This window comes from Phyllostomus hastatus, unplaced genomic scaffold (genome assembly GCF_019186645.2).
Source record: "Phyllostomus hastatus isolate PE091 unplaced genomic scaffold, TTU_PhHast_1.1 phas_contig_34, whole genome shotgun sequence".
Classification (NCBI taxonomy): domain Eukaryota; kingdom Metazoa; phylum Chordata; class Mammalia; order Chiroptera; family Phyllostomidae; genus Phyllostomus; species Phyllostomus hastatus.
Window position 1 is genome coordinate 12,915,825 of NW_025333857.1, and position 17,610 is coordinate 12,933,434.

A 17,610-nucleotide genomic window follows, 5' to 3' on the forward strand; every position below is an offset into this window, starting at 1 on the left:
AAGGGGGGAAATGGGACAACTGTAATAGAATAATCAATAAAATATATATAAAAACTTATATAATCCTTCTTATGTGCCAAGCACTATTTTAAGTGCTTTAGATAAAAAGTTGTTAAATCTTAACAACTTGATAAGAACTATTATTACCTCCATTTCATGTATAGTTGAGGAAAGTGAAGAATAAGTCAGTCACACAACTAGTAAGGTTTTATGTTCTTAACCTCTGCTTGACATTTTTACTTTGATATTTCAAAGGTATCTTCAACTTAAAATGTTTAAAATTGAACTCTCGATTTCCCTCCTCAGTATCTTATTCCTTCACAGCACATTATTTTATTGGCCATCCAACTGCTCAGGTAGAAAATCAGAAGTTATTCTTAACCCCTCATTTTCCCTGACTGCTTGCTTTTAAAGGATTCTCAAATTCTATCAATTCTCCCTCAAAAATGTATCAGAAATTCATTTACTTTTCTCCATCTCCACTACCATCACATTGATACAAAAATAATTACAGCTAATACTTGCTGATATGTTTTAAGCACTTCGAATATATTAACTTATACCATTATTAGGAGTGAGTACTGTTGGAAATATTGTGAAATGGGCAGAAGAGATTACTGATTGTCCTTCACAATGAAAGGTTGGCATTGCTCAGTAGACTTTCAGGCCTTGTCTCACTCAATGGAAGTGGAGTCTTTGTCTTTAGCTAGTCTATTTTGCAACTTCATAGAGAAAGAAGTTTCCTTGTAGAGGGATGGTGATGATACAAATGTTTCTTGTCAATAGTGATGAAATATTGCTTCTGTCCATGCCAATGGAAATGATTTTGTGTGGTAGAAAATATAGACTTTTCTAAATACAATTCTCCTTTGCATTACTTTTAATATCTAACTGGGTTCCTCAATAATTTATGAATTAAACAACCATTTTGATGTATGCTCATTTTACATTTATATGAGTCTTGGTGTTACCTTTTAGAAATTTATTTTTTAAATTTTTAATGGTTTCAATTATAGTTTACATCCAATATTATTTTGTATTAGTTTCAGGTGTACAGCATAGTGTTTAGACAACCCTATACTTTACAAAGTGTTCTCCCTAGTAATTCCAGTACCCGCCTGGCACCATCCATAGTTATTACATTATTACTGACTATTTCTTATGCTTGCAAACATTAATAGTACTATTTGCACCCCAACTTCTAGATGATAAAATTGAAACACACAGATTTCCAAGGTCACACAGGCAAAGTCAAGATTTAAACTGTGGCGACTCCAGCATCCATGGTCTCCAACTCCTCACCATCCTGGCTCTCACACTGCCACATGCACTATGATCCTTGAAGCTAATCTCTCTCTCCTAGACTAGCATACACCCACTGGTCACTTTTCTTTCTCTGTTAGTCCTTTCCAATCCATTCTTCATGCTGTAGTCAGAGGGTTCTTAAAATGTAAAGCTTTTGTTTTACTATAGCCAGAAAAAAGCCAAACTCCTTACCAAGGTAAAATTATGCCATTCTCCATTTCCATCCACCATTCCCACTGCAGTCCCTCCCAGCCACTTCTGTCTTCCTTCACCTCCTTAAATTCATCTCATTCTTTCCTGACTCAAGATGTCAGCATATGTGGGTCCCTCTTCTCCCACCTCTCAGCTTGAGATAATTCTCATTTGTCCTTCAGGTCTTAGCTGACATGTCCCTTCTCAAAAAAAACTTTCCTGGCCCTGAGACCCACTGGGGTTCCTGTCAGACTCTCTGAGAATACCTCTTAATTTTCTCATAGCTGTTACCAGTCTTTGAGAACTGTGTAAATCTTTCTGTAATAACTGTCTCCCTCAGTAGACCAAACCTCTATGAAGACAGCACTTCACATAATACTTACTAAATCCTTTTTTTCCCCAAATGGATAAACAGGAGAGGAAAGTTAATATTATCAGTGGCTGGTATGGGGCTTCTTCTTGGGCTTGAAGACCGAAAGCAAGCTAGCTAAGGAGGCAATGGATTTGAAACTCTAAGAAGTTAAATAGTGCCTCTCAGTTCTGAGCACTGGCATGAAAAAACAAACCTTTTCCTGTTGTATGAAATTCTTTAAGTGACAAAGTTTCGTAACTGTGTGCTGGACTTAATTTGTTTTATATTTTTTATAGCTGTGTTCAGGCAGGATGTGCTGGCCTCATTTCATCTTGATGGGATGTTGGGTTATCATGTAGCTTAGGGCGAGTTTAAATACCGTGTCCATCACACTTCAAATTAATATTAATAAAAATGGTATTTTCTAAAAGAAAGTGATTTTTGGACAACTTTGAGCCAGAGACTGCCTTCAGTAATTTATACATGACTCTGTTCTAGCCAGCATTGCCTTATCATACCAGCAGCTACCCAACAGCTAAGGCTCTGGAGCATTTGGAATTTTTTCTAGGTTTGAGACACCCAAGGAGAGTTCCTTTTCTATTTGCTCTTTAAAACTCAATATGCACAAAGTTTTGGGAAAAAGAGAAATCACTAATGGTATGAAGCAGATGCAAATGGAACCAAATTACTCTCTTCGCAAGAGAAAAATGAGAATATACACTTGTTTCAGTTCATCTTTCTCTCACATTGCTTTTCTGGCCTATGTGAACAAAACATTATTTATAAGTTTGATTTTTCCTTGAGGCTAGCATAATCATTTAAAAAGCCACATACCAGGGACTAAAATGCCATTATAGCTTACACTTCTATTAGTACATTTGTAGCCTTAAGCTTAATATGAGAATGTAGTTTACTTTTTAATTTTTTTTCAATTACAGTTTACATTCAATATTATTTTGTATTGGTTTTAGGTGTATAGCATAGTGATATTTTCAGTACCCAACTGTCACCATACATAGTGATTCCATATTATAATATTATTGACTATATTTCCTATGTTGTATATTACATCCCCATGACTGTTTGTAACTACCAATTTGTACTTCTCAATCTCTTTACCTTTTTTATCCAGACCCCCAAACCTCTCCCCTCTGAGAACCATCAATCTTTTCTTTGTATATTTGAGTCCTTTTCTGTTTTTCATTTATATTATTCTTTAGATTCCACATTTAAGTGAAATCATATTGTATGTGTCTTTTCTCTGAATGACTTATTTCATTTAGCATAATACCCTCTAGATCCATCCATGCCGTTGCAATGGTAAGATTTCATTCCTTTTCATGACTGAGTAATATTCCATTGTATATATGCATCACTACTTTTTTATCCACTTGCCTACTGATGCGTACTTGGGTTGCCTCCATAGCATGGCTATAGTAAATAATGCTGCATTGAGCTTAAGAGTGCATATGTTCTTTTGAATTAGTATTTCATATTTTGTCAAATAAATTCCCAGAAGCAGAATCACTGAGTCATAAGGAGTTCCACTTCTAATTTTTTGAGAAAACTCCATAGTGTTTCCCACAGTGGTTGTACCAGTCTGCATTCCCACCAGTTTATAAGGGTTCCCTTTTTTTCACATCTTCGCTTACCCTTGTTGTTTGCCGATTTGTTGATGATAGCCATTCTGACAGGTGTGAGATGATATCTCACTGTGGTTTCAATTTGCATCTGTCTGATGATGTGACATTGAGTGTTTTTTCATGTTTATTTGCTATCTATATGCCCTCTTTGGAGAAGTGTCTATTCAGGTCCTTTGCCCATTTTTTAATTGGATTGTTTTTTGATATAGAGTTGTATGAGTTCTTTACAAATTTTGGATACCAACCCCTCATCAGATGTATCACTGGTGAATATGTTCTCCCATTCAGTGGGTTGTCTTTTCATTTTGCTGATGGTTTCCTTTGCTGTGTAAAACTTTTTAGTTTGATGTAGTCCCATTTGTTCCCTTTTTTCTTTGTTTCCCTTGCCCTAGGGGGTATATCAGAAAAAAATATTGCTTCAAGAAATGTCTGAGATTTTATGGGCTATGTTTTCTTCTAGAATTTTTATGGTACTGAGTCTTACATTTAAAGCTTTAATCCATTTTGAGATTATTCTTTATATGCTCTCAGAAGGTGGTCTAGTTTCATTTTTTGCATGTATCTGTCCAAATTAACCAACACCATTTATTGAACAGACTGTTCATGCTATTGTATGTTCTTGCCACCTTTGTCAAATATAATTAACCATATAGGTGTGGGTTTATTTCTACGCTCCCTATTCTGTTCCATTGATCTATATGTCTGTTTTTATGCCAGTACCATGCTCTTTTGATTACTATGGCCTTGTAGTTGGTATCAGGAGGTGTGATTACTCCAACTTTGTTCTTCCTTCTCAAGATTGCTGTGGCTATTCAGGGCTATTTTGTGGTTTCATATAAGTTTTTGGATTATTTGACCTAGTTCTGTGAAATATGCCATTGGTATTTTGATACAAATTGCACTGAATCTACAGATTATGTTAGGTAGTCTAGACATTTTAGCAGTAGTAATTCTCATCTTGGCTGGTGTGGCTCAGTTGGTTGGAGCACTGTCCTGTGAGCAAAGTGTTGCAGGTTAAATTCCTGGTCAAGGCATATACCTAGGGTGCAGGCTCCATCCTAGCTCCAGGTGCATACAATACCCAATCCTCATGTCCATGGGAGGCAACCAATCCATGTACCAATCTCTCATCAATATTTCTCTCTCCCTCCCTTCCTCTCTCTCTAAAAAGCAATGAAAAAAATGTCCTGTGAGGATAAAAAAATTTTCTAAAGAAACAATGTTAATTCTTCCTATCCGTGAGCGTGGTATAGGCTTCCATTTATTTGTATCTTCCATTTCTTTCTTCAGTGTCTTATAGTTTTCTGAGTACAGATCTTTTACCTCCTTGGTTAAATTTATTCCTAGGTATTATTTAGATGGAATTATAAGTAGAATTGTTTTTTAAAAACATTTTTATTCATGTTTTTACTTTATTTTTATTGTTCACATTATTACAGCTGTCCTCATTTCCTCCACTTTGCCCACCTCCACCCAGCCCTTGGCCCCCTTCCCTCAGGCCATCATCACACTGTTATTCTTCAGTTAATATATGTTCTTTGGTTAATCCCTCTTAGTTTCTGTTTCTTTTTTAAAAAATGTATTATGCTATTACAGTTGTCCCATTTTCCCCCTTTACTCCCCTCCACCCTGCACCCTTCCTCCCACCTGCACTCCCCCCCTTAATTCATGTCCATGGGTCATACATATAAGTTCTTTGGCTTCTACATAGTCTCAATTATTATTATCCTCCCCCTGTCTATTTTGTACCTGACATTTATACTTCTTATTCCCTGTACCTTTTCCCTCATCTTCCCCCTTCCCCCTCCCTGCTTATAAACATGCATGTGATCTGTTTCTGTGATTCTGTTCCTGTTCTAGGTGTTTGCCTAGTTTTTATATTTTTAGGTTCAGTTCTTGGTAGTTGTGAGCTTGTTGTCCTTTTACTGTTCATAGTTTTTGATCTTCTTTTCCTTAGATAAGTCCCTTTAACATTTCATATTATAAGAGCTTGATGATGATGAACTCCTTTAACTTGACCTTATCTGGGAAGGATTTTATCTGCCCTTTCATTCTAAATGATAGCTGTGCTGGATAGAGCAGTCTTGGATGTAGGTCCTTACCTTTTCTGACTTGGAATACTTCTTTCCAGCCCCTTCTTGCCTGTAAGGTTTCTTTTGAGAAATCATCTGATAGTCTTGTGGGCACTCCTTTGTAGGAAACTGTCTCCTTCCCTCTTACTGTTTTTAAGATTCTCTCCTTATCTTTAATTTTGGGTAATTATGATGTGCCTTGGTGTATGTTTCCTTGGGTCCAATTTTTTTGGGACTCTCTGAGCTTCCTGGACTTCTTGGAAGTCTATTTCCTTTGGCAGATTGGGGGAGTTTTCCTTCATTATTTGTTCAAATAAGTCTCCAATTTCTTGCTCTTTCTCTTCTCCTTCTGGCACCCCTATGATTCAGATGTTGGAATTTTTAAAGTTGTCCTGGAGGTTCCTAAGCTTCTCTTCACTTTTTGAATTCTTGTTTCTTTATTCTGTTCTGGTTGAATGTTTATTTCTTCCTTCTGGTCCAAACCATTGATTTGAGTCCCAGTTTCCTTCTTGTCATTGTTGGTTCTTTGTGCATTATCCTTTATTTCACTTTTCATAGCCTTCACTTTTTCCTCTATCTTGCAACCATATTCAACCATTTTTGTGAGCATCCTGATCACCAGATCACCAGTGTTCTCAACTGTGCATCTGATAGGTTGGCTATCTCTTCATTGCTTAGTTGTATATTTTCTGGAGTTTAGATCTGCTCTTTCATTTGGGCCATGTTTTTTTTTTTTTTTGTCTGTGTGTACCTGTTATGTAGTAAGGGGAGGAACCTTAGGTATTTGCCAAGGAAGGGCAACCCAAGTTGCTGCATTGTGGTGCTATATGTGGGGGAGGGGTCCAAAAGGGAACAATGCCACTCACTGGGCTCTTGGGGGCTTTCAGTGAGTTCCTCTGCTACCCATAAGCAAATTGGGCCCTTCTGATGTTGATTTCCAGGTGGGTTTGCATATGTTCTAAGACCCTGTGGGTCTCTCCAACAAACACTTCTCTGAGGCTGGGAGTTTCTCCTGCTGCTGCAATCCCCACAGGTTTTTTGAGTCAGAGGTATTGAGGCTTTATTTCCCCATGCTGGAACCCCAGGTTGCACAATCTGTCTCACTCCCCAGTTGTTTTCCCTGGTTTATCTGCATGCAAATGTGGAACCACCTGGTCTGTGAGTCGACACCTTACCTGCCCCAGTCCTCCAGCCGCCACTCTGCTGCAAGTGCATCCTGGCTGCCCATCTCTGCTCCTCCTACCAGTTTGGATAATGTTTCTTCTTTAACTCCTTGGTTGTCAGACTTCCATATAGTTTGATTTTCTGGCAGTTCTGGTTGTGTTTTGTTTTTAAATTTGTTTTTATCCTTCTTTTGGTTGTGTGAGGGGGGACAGTGCACATACCTATGCCTCCATCTTGGCTGGAAGTCTCAGCTTCCATTTCTGATGGTTCATTAGTGGTGTATAAAAATGAAACTGATTTCTGGGTATTTATTTTGTTTACTGCTACTTTAGTGAATTCATTGATCAGTTCTATTAGTGTTCTTTAGGGTTCTCTTTAGGGTTCTCTATGTATAGTGTCATGACATGTGCAAATAAAGACTGTTTTACTTTTCCTTTCTAATTTTAATGCTTTTTATTTCTTCTTCTTGTCTGATTGCCATGACTAGGACTTCCAGTGCTATGTTAAATAAGTATGGTGAAAATGGACATCTATCCCTCTCCTGTTCCTGATCTTAAGAGAAATGCTTTTAGTTTTTTCTCATTGAGAATGATGTTAGCTGTGGGTTCTCATCTATAGCCTTTATTATATTGTACATGTTCTCTTTATTTCCACTTTGCTGAGAGTTTTTATGATAAATAGGTGCTGGATTTTATCAAATGCTTTTTCTGTAGCTATTGATATGATCATATGATTTTTATCTTTCAGTTTTTTAATGTGGTATATAACTGTAATTGATTGTGGATATTGTACCAACCTTGCATCCCAGGGATAAATCTCACTTGATCACGTTGTGTGACCATATTGCTGGATTAAGTTCATTAATATTTTGTTGAGGAATTTTACATCTATGTTCATCAGGGATATTGCCCTATAATTTTTTTTTTGTAGTGTATCAATTTAGTTTTGGAATTAGGATACTGCTGGCCTCATAAAATGAGCTTGAGAGTCTTCCCTTCTCTTGAATTTTTTGGAATAGTTTGAGAAGAATAGGTGTTCTTTTTGAATGCTGGTAAAATTTACCTGTGAATCCATCTGGTCCAGGACTTCTGTCTGTTGTAAGTTTTTTGATTGCTGATTCAATTTTATTAGTTTGAATGGGTTTGTTCAGATTTTCTGTTTCTTCTTGACTTGGTTTTGAGACAACATATGTTTTTAGGAATTTATCAGTTTTTTCCAGATTGTCCAATTTGTTAGCAGTTGTTCATAATATTTTCTTAAAATCCTTTGTGTTTCTGTGGTGTGTTCCCCTTTGTGTTCCCCTCTTTTAGTTCTCATTTTATTTATTTGGGTCCTGTCTCTCTTTTTCTTGGTGGGTCTAGTTAAAGGTTTGTCAATCTTGATTATTTTTTCAAAGAACCAGCTCTTGGTTTCACTGATCTTTTATATTGTTTTTTAAGAGTCTATTTCATTTATTTCTACTATAATCTTTATTATTTCCTTTCTTCTACTCACTTTGGGCCTTGTTTGTTATTTCCTTTCTAGGTCCTTTAAGTGTAAGGTTAGACTATTTATTTGATTTTTTTGTTGTTGTTTCTTGAGTTAGGCCTGTAATGCTATGAATTTCCCTCTTAGGACTGCTTCCATTGTGTCCAATAGATTTTGGGTTGTGTGTTGTCATTTTCATTTGTTTCAAGGTAACTTTTAATTTCTTTCTTGCTCTCATTGTTAACCTATTCATTGTTTAGTAATATGTTATATAGCCTACATGTGTTTGTTTTTCAGTTTTATTTTTTCCCTGTGATTGATTTCTAGTTTCATACCATTACAGTCAGAAAAGACGCCTGATGTAATTTCCATCTTCTTAAATGTATTGAGACTGTGTTCTAACATGTGTCTGTCTATTCCAGAAAATATTCCATGTGCACTTGAAAAGAATGTGTATGTGCTGCTTTGGGGTGAAATGCTCTGAAGATATCAACTAAATTGATCTGATTTTATGTGTCACTTAAGCCCACTGTTTCCTGGTTGATTTTCTGTGTAGAAGATCCATGGATGTCAATAAGGTATTAATATCCCCTACTGTGTATTACTGTTGCTATCTCCATTTATGTCCATCAAAATTTGCTTTATGTATTTAAGTGCTCCTATGTTGGGTGCATAGATGTTGACAAGGGTTATATCCTCTTGCTGGATTGATCCCTTTATCATTATGTAGTGTTCTTCTTTGTTTGCTATTATAGCCTTTGTTTTAAAGTCTATTTTTTCTGATATAAGTATTGCTACCCTAGCTTTCCCCCCACCCCTTTCCATTTGCATGTCTATGTGTGTCTTTGTTCTATATTGTGTCTCTTGTAGACAGCATATATATGGGTTTTGTTTTCTTATCCATTCAGCTATTCAATGACTTTTCACTGGAGTATTTAAGACATTTACATTTAAAGTGAGTATTGATAGGTACGCATTTGTTGCCATTTTTTCTCTATAACTATATTCCTATTTTTGTTCTTTCTTCTCCTTAAAGAAGACCCTTTAACATTTCTTGTAATACTGGGTTGGTGGCAATGAATTCCTTCAGTTTTCTCTTGTCTGGGAAACTCTTCAATTTATTCATTTTCTTTTAAAACATATTTTATTGTCTATGCTATTACAGTCGTTCCACTTTTTCCCCTTTCATCCCCTCCACCCTATCCCTAATCAGCACTGAGCCAGGGGGCAGGTCAGCAAAAGGTTCAAGGAACCCCAAGATCTGCCTTAGTCTGCCTCTGCTTGCCCACTGCCTTTTAGGCTCAGTCACTGAAAGAGTCCCTGGTGATGCTAGAGTTGCATGAGGTAGGCTCTCAGTGAGTTACCAGGTATAGGCAAGTGGTGTTCACCAGACTGATACAGGTTCAAACTCACTGCCACTCAGCAAAAGTCCCAGGGTATATGAAAGCTAGCTGCAACCCATAGGGTACTCGCAGACTTTGTGGTGGTACGGGGTCTCAGAGAGTTGTCAGGGTGAGGCCAGCAGAGATTATCAGGCTCAAACAGACTAACATTTGGCTGTGTTAAGGAAGGGCTCTGCATCAGTTGGGTGTGTGAGAGATAAATGTCCCTGTTCTAGAGCCACACAACTCAGTCTGTCCCAGATTCTTTCCAGACCTCCTGGAAGGCTTGAGCTCAACTGGGCAGGGCCACCATGTATCTATAGGGCGGAGCTAGCTAGAGCACCATCAGTGAGGGATAGGCAATAGTCAGGGTCACTGAAAAGTGGGGGTAGATTGCCCCTGCCCCAGAACCACACACCTCACTGACACCCACTTAGTCTGCCTGGATTTATACACCTCGAGCCCAGGCAGCTGACTCCTCAGTGAGGTGTGAGCTTCCCAGGGTCAGGTGCACAGAGAGGCTGTAGGTGGGGCTATTGCATTCTCCCAGGCTGATGCTGTAAGGAGGGGAATGCTCTACTCAAGAAAGATAGTATCTCTGGTGTGGGAGAGGGAGTCAGCACAGGGACCTGGGTAGCTGTCCCTTCAGGTCTCTCCCTGGAGTCAAAAACCCCAGTCTCTCCTTATACAACTCTAGTCCACTCTACCCTCCCTGCCTTTGTCAGAGCCCAGGGTGAGTGCCTGTGAATGAAATTTTGTACACTGGCCCTTTAACAGGGTGCCTGTTTCTCTCTGGCAGACAGAACGCCTGCTGATTTTCAGTGCCGTATGTTATGTGGGCACCTCTTCTCTGTGCTGGTGCTCTGGGCTGGGGATCCCAGTGTGGAGTTGAGACTTCTTGCTCCTCAGGGAGAATATTTGTAGTTGACATAGCCCTCAAAATTCTCAGCTGTCACTTATGGGAGCAGGGCCAGTCCTTTTTGCATCTCAGCCCTTCTTACCAGTCTTGATGTGGCTTCTTCTATAAATCCTTGGTTGTAAGACTTCTGTTCAGCGAGGCTTCAGTTGGTTATGCAGGCTGATTGCTCCATATTTTAGTTGTAATTCCAGTTTAGTCTGGGGAGGAGGTGAGGGTAATGTCCACCTACTCCACCACCATCTTCTAAACCCATAATGTAGTTTTTAAGGCATATCATTTCCCCTGACTTTGATAAAATTCTAAAACATTATAAACAATACTTTTCATGAATGATTTCTTCTTGGCATGGAGTGAAATTAGTTTATTTTGCAATTTCGTAAAGGGTCCTTTCTGTTAATTCAACAAGTTTGGCAAAGCTTTGCAATGAAAAGTTCAGTTCATTAAAAATGACCTTATGGATGTAACATATATTGGTGGTGACAGGGTCCATACTTTATTTTGGCACACAAGAATCCCATTAATTTGTCTTTGTCATTCTTTAGGGCTAAGCTGAGCAATAGTTCAGATTTAGCTTTCTGAAAGTAGCTAAAGAATGAGCAATAAGTGGAGACAGTAGGAGGGGCTGACAAATTTAGAACTTCTTGGTTTGCATTAAAGGCTTTTCTAATGACTACATAAAAATGGCTCTGTCTGCTCTCTTGGGCTTTTGATTGATTTTTCTGTCCTGGTGCATGCTGGGAGCAATCTATGGGGATCAACTATATTTAACTCAGAGTTGAGAGGATGCCTTTCCACTCAAGCATTTTCTAAACTTTCCTTATTAATGTTTGTAGTTACCTAAAGATCCATTTTTATTTTAATAAAGGCAACTAACCTTTGTCCCTTAGAAGAAACTATGGGCTAAATTCAAAGTGTGGTACTTAAAAGTGGGTCTTTAAAGACCCTCAGAAGTATAGAAGAAAAGCAGGGTGGTGGTATTAGCTGGGGAACCACTAAATAAATTTTGGGTTAAATCAATTGTACCTCTCTCTCACATGCCATTACATACAACATGTGTGAAGAAGGTACATCTTTAACTTCATCATTTGTAATTGGTGATTAGTACACATTTTTGCTACCTTAAAAGTTCTCTAAGAAGATGATGCTGGAAAGAGCTCAATCATAACTACAGTTAACACATATAGAGAGCTTCCTGCATGCCAGACATTTTACATATATTCACTTAATTCTCACACTAAGCCTATCATGAAGGCACTATTATTATGCTCATTTCACAAATGAAGAAACTGCACTCTACAGGGTTAAATGACTTGCTCAGGATCCCCTGTTGTTAGTGGGGGATTTGAGGCTAATGCCCAGGCAGTGTGTCACTGAAGCCCACACTTTTTTCAAGCAAATTACTTATTTATTCATAAAATAATTTATGAAGAAAGTTATTATATATCTGAATGTTTTTAGATATATTACATAAGCTCTTTTAAAATTTTTTATTAAATTTTTTGAGGTGATATTAGGCTTGAAGTATACAATACTACAATACATCATCTGCATATTGCATTGTATGGTGACAGCAGGAGTGAGTGACTATGGGTAGTGGGGCCCACATTTTCACCATTGTGCTCACTGCTGCTCTGCATGCAAGTGTGATCTACGATTAAGTTTTGTGTTACTTTGATCCTGGTGGGGCTGTATCCTTGTTTGAGCACACAAATATACAGACTCATCCCTCACCAACTCACAGAGTTGGTGGCTGGCTGTATCTGAAAAAAAAATTCAAATTTTAGGAAAGTATCCACGGTCAACAGATATGCAGGAATCACTGAGGTACATATATTGATACAAAATATCCTATCATTTACTATGTAAAAAGATCCAATAATTTTCCTCAAGTGCCAGATTTGGAACCAAAGTCACATTCAAATAAATTCTATCACAATCTGCTGAACATCAGTTCACACTAATATCTCTCCTAAGCTCTTTCAGTGTTTATTACACTCTTCTCTCACTTATTTCTCATATGTGTGAATTACCATGTTCTAGCTTAACTATCCTGATATTTTAGCTCAGAAGGACATATTGTAATGAAGATAATTTGAAAATTCAATAAATAATTTTTCTACATTCTTTTTAAAATCAATAACATGATCATGCTGTGCATACCAAAACATCAAATAGTATTTCTTAAAAACAACTGGGTCATTTGTTCAACCTGTAGATAATTGCCCAACACTCAACACTTCAGTCATAATCCTATCATTCTGTGGGTAAGAGTGGACTCCAGTTTCTTGAGGACAAGGACTATTGGGTTTATTTTTATAGTATCTGCACTTGGCAGAAAGCATGGCAGAAGGCAGGTGACATAAGAGCAAATTTGGCTTCTTTCATTAGGAGGTGTGAACAATTAGCAGGTCCAGTGACTCTCTTGAGTCATCTAAAACACATTATCAGCCAGAGAACTTATACTAAGCATTCTAATGTTGCAGGGAATATACTGGATGGGAATGATATGAGTAGATGGGGGAGGGCCAGTAAGGAAGGAATTGAAAGTAAGAGAGGTCACAATGATTTGCAGGTATAAAGGTTGATTCATCCTGGCCAGAGGGAGGCTTTAGCTCTAGTCAAATAAAATGCTTTTGTGTGCTTTTATCTTGTAAGTCTAACTCTCAACCCTGTTCTGCTTGAACATCCTTTATACTGATCTAATGATTTGCAAATAGTGTTTAAATTTCTCGATCTTAGGTGAGATGACTCTTGAGTCTTAAGAAATACATATAGATATATATACATACACATACACATACATATACATACATACATATACACACAAGATATTCCTTTTATTTCCTGTGGCCTGAAATACACAAAGGGAATGTAATTCAGGCACCTTGTGTTGAGGATATAAACAACAAAACTAGATCTGATCCATTAGTGTTCTTTGATTCCCTAAGTATTCTTTGAGGGAAAAACATGTCACATAATTAACATTTCTAACCACTTTTTTTCTTAAAATATGAATCCACATTCTCAAGCACTTAGTTAAGGCATCTACATTCTCAGACAACTTACTGGATATGGATATGAACTCATGTAAACATATTCTTAAATATTATATCTCTAAACACTATTTCTAACAAGGTAAACAAGGCATTTAATGGCTATCAGATCACCGTGGTGACTTGTATTGGCTTTTCTTTCTGTACCTAATTCCTTGTAGGTTCTGTTCACACAGATACATGGCAGGAATTTCTCTTTGCCTCTTACTGAATCAGCCCCACCACTAAGCTAATGCCATGTGGCATCCAGATATTACTGCTGCTTTCTGCCTGCTTGCTTTTGTCCTCCTTCTTCCTTTTTGAAACGGTTTACACCAACATTATTTATGGCAATATGTCTAAGGCCCGAGTATTGTGTCGAAGCACAAAATGTTTTCTTAACCCTGTAATAAGGTTGTTAACTTAAAATCAAATAAGGTAACTCAAGATATCTTAAATGCAAGGTCAAGGCACAGAGGGTCACCCAATCCTACCTTTGAGAGAGTGCCACCATTAAGGCTCCCCACCTGTGTGCCAGGATTTGGTGGAGGGATGCTTGGTTAAAATGGCTCTGCTGGTCATGCAGTGCCCAAAGGAATCACCTGTTGCTTGTTCAGAGCCATCCACATAAAACTCCCAGCAACTGAAATAAATCTGGGAAGAACCTTGCTAGCCTAGATGCCCAGTGAGTCTCAGTTCTCCCTTCCTCTCCCTGGGTGACCTCACTGGCAGAGCAGAAAGTCTGGCAAGAGAGAGGCAGAGCATCTGGGGTATGCAGGTCACGCCTTTCCTTTATGCTCACCTTTCTTAACAGATTACACTTTCTAGGGCATTGGGTGGCCTTTTAGCGGCCTGAAGAATTAAGGAAATGAATAATTTCCTTTCTATTCCAAGTTAGATCAGGCTTTCAGAGAAGACCAGTTTATTAACTTCTTATACAGCAATCATAAATAAGCTGTCTTTACATATCCTAGGGGTTACCAAAGTATCACCTCTGCTCAAGAAATTAAGCAGACAAAGTGTTCATAATATTGTTGAGGTGGTCAGGATATTTACCCATACATCTCAACAAAGACCGAAAGTAAGGAAAAAAAGAGATTGGAAATCAGGTTGATAATTTCTTTAGCATCTAACTGATTAATAAATTCTTCTACCATATTGTAGTTCTGATCCCTCACACCAAATAAAAATAAAATTTTGAGGGTTTAAAAAATACCTAGAAAGCAACTCCCATACACTTGTCAGTGGGAGCAGTCAACTGGACTCATTCTGGCATTTAAAGGACTCATGCTAACCTAACAAAACTCTCATGGGCTGGAGGCAAATCCAGAAAGACAGAGATCAAATAACAGCAGAAGAGAATTCCATTATTCATTTTGCATCTCCCTCTTCCTAGTGCTAGCATGGCACGCTCTTTCCTTCAGAAAAATGCAACTCTCCAGAATCTGATTATTTTTAGTAATATATCTCTAATCATAATTCTTTCTGTGTGAACTGGATAGTAGGGATTTCTATGGATTCCTCAACCGACATCCTTGGAAGCAAGTTGACTTTATTTATTTAGAAGATTGTCTGTGCTTAATCAACTTTATTGGCTAAAGCCCCACATTGCTTAGCCTTGCTTGGTTTGGGTTAGATTCTGTTCAATGGAGAGAGACAAAACCCTTACTTCAACACTTCTTGGTGATGGGTGTCAGGAAAACCTGGTAAAAACATGTGCGTGAATCAAGACAAACCATGGCTGCCAGTAAAAAATCAGTTTAGAGGGTATGAGTCCCACAAGTGGGTTAGGAAATCAATTTTCATATCAAGAAGATATATTCATCACTATATTCCTACCTTGGTACCACATAAATCAAATAAATCATAAATAAACCAGTTTGTTGCTGAGAAAAAAGCAATCAGTATCTAAAAGACTTTCTGAATGAAGCTGCAGGTTTATATGGTGAATCTCAATGTATTAAGTACATTACCATAAGGTGACCCAATCTCAATACTTGCTCCAGCCATTTGGAGATGATGTCTGTATTTGTATCTTCTATATAGCACTTAGTTTAGTGAAACAATACTACCAGTACATACTTCTGTGCTAAAAGCTTTAGTTATTTCTTGGCAGGTCAGTTTTTGGTCTTTGATATCATGGTTTTCTTCTAAACATATCTTACAGTGGTTGCTTTCCAATATATTTTTGGCCAGAGTGTTAACCAGTTATTTTTTTCATTTGGGGGTTACCAAAAATTTCTGATATTCAATAATAGTATCTCCATATGCTAAAAACTTTAAGCTCCTGATTTCCTATCTTATTTAATGAGACAGGATAATGATAATGTTTTTATTTTAAATGGAAGAAATAAATGATATTCTCTGCTTCACTAGACAACTCTCCATCTTATCTGGAGCCAAAGTGAGAGATAATAGTTTTGGGCCACTGTCCCTGCTTCTCTGAAGCAGTTCAGAAGTGACAGCCACCGCTCCTAAACATGACCATTTAATCGAAGCAATGTGAGTCACTCTGGTGGGAGAGGAAAAGGCTTGCTGACAGTATATCATTTTTTCATTATACTGTGGAGAATAATTATAGGTTCCTATGTACATTTAGAAACTAGTCTATGTGGTTTTAAAAAAGAAAGAATTAAGACCATGCAAAATTATGTTTTTTAAATTCAAAATCAATAAAAAATATAATATGACATGTAGGACTTTGCTAGGGTTCAGTGCACTAAACATGTAAAGTATATTAAAATGTGGAAACCATATATCTTTCATTACATTATTCTAAAGCTGTCATTTATTTCATCTTGGTATAAAGGTAATTGTTCTAAGCATAATAGTATACATTTCCTTTACCCAGCACCAGCGCTCCAATTACAATCTACTTCAGTTCAGATTAATCATGCCAAGATGGCCATTCCATTACACCAAGAGTAAAATTTAATAATCTAATATATGGCTATAGTTCCAGTGGCTGAAAGTATGTGTTTAACTACTTTAGGAATTTTATTAAGATTAAAGTTAAACATAATGTACTTTAATCAGACTTTTACTGGAAAACACTCATTATAAAATATGGTTGACCATGGTCTGTGTAACGTTCCTGCAGAAGCATTAAACTCTACTTACAGCTTTCATTTGAGGGGCATCTAATAATGGGAAAGACGTTTGTTGATGTAAGATGTTTTAATTTTAACTTTGTTGTATTATTTAACATTGGTCAAAATACAATAGGGTTATGTTTTAGACCAAACAACAAAATGTACTGTATGGGGGAGCAGAGTTTCTTTAGGTAAAATAATACATATTAGGTTTTAAACATATAAAGAGTAACTGGCTCCAGTTACATGGCATCTTTCCGTGTCTTGACTGGGACCTTAGTGGATGAATGAGTTAATGCCCGTCTGATATGCTTACTCCCTCTTCAGCAGCAAAGAGGCCTGCCAAGCCAGGTACTGGCAGGAGAGAAGTTTTACGCCTTCATATATTCATGTGAACGTGGCACTGCGATCTTTAACCACTGCCTTTCATCCAAAGTTCTGCAATGGTTAGTTATTTTTTCTTAAAGGCTTTTCTCACAGAAGTAGAAAAAGGAGCTGGTGTAACTTTATAGTCCAGAGATAATCTATGTTTTGCTTCTTGTACTGGTAAGTATGAAATGTGTTACTCAATGTACGAGTTGTTTTTTCTGTGAAGCCAAGTGATTGAATACTATTTATTTACAAATGAGCTTTGGTCATTGTACTCTGCTGTATTTTGGGTTTCTTTTTCAATTCTTGTTGATTATGGTGTGACTCAGGGACATGATTTGTGTTCTGGCAAACCATACAACATTTAGATTCAAACAGGGTGAATCAGAGAAAATTATAAATTGCCTTTGAAGATATAGATTATATTGTTAATTTATATCTCAAAATTTAAACTATGGATTGAATTTGGAAACCATTTCATATCTTACACACTATGTTTTGAGCTCCTGGTGGGTGGGTCACATGTCACATGCACCAACACATAGCACAGAGTCTAGTACTGATAGTAAATAAATTAATCTAGAAAATAAGAGAAACTATTTTGTTCATAAATAAAATTCA

At 37.3% G+C, this 17,610-nt stretch overlaps 1 protein-coding gene across 2 annotated transcripts in view; it reads right to left on the reverse strand.

Moving 5' to 3' along the window:
- Positions 1-17,610, reverse strand: part of ADAMTSL1 (ADAMTS like 1) — a 924,426-nt gene that overhangs the window by 205,871 nt on the left and 700,945 nt on the right. The window lies entirely within an intron of this gene.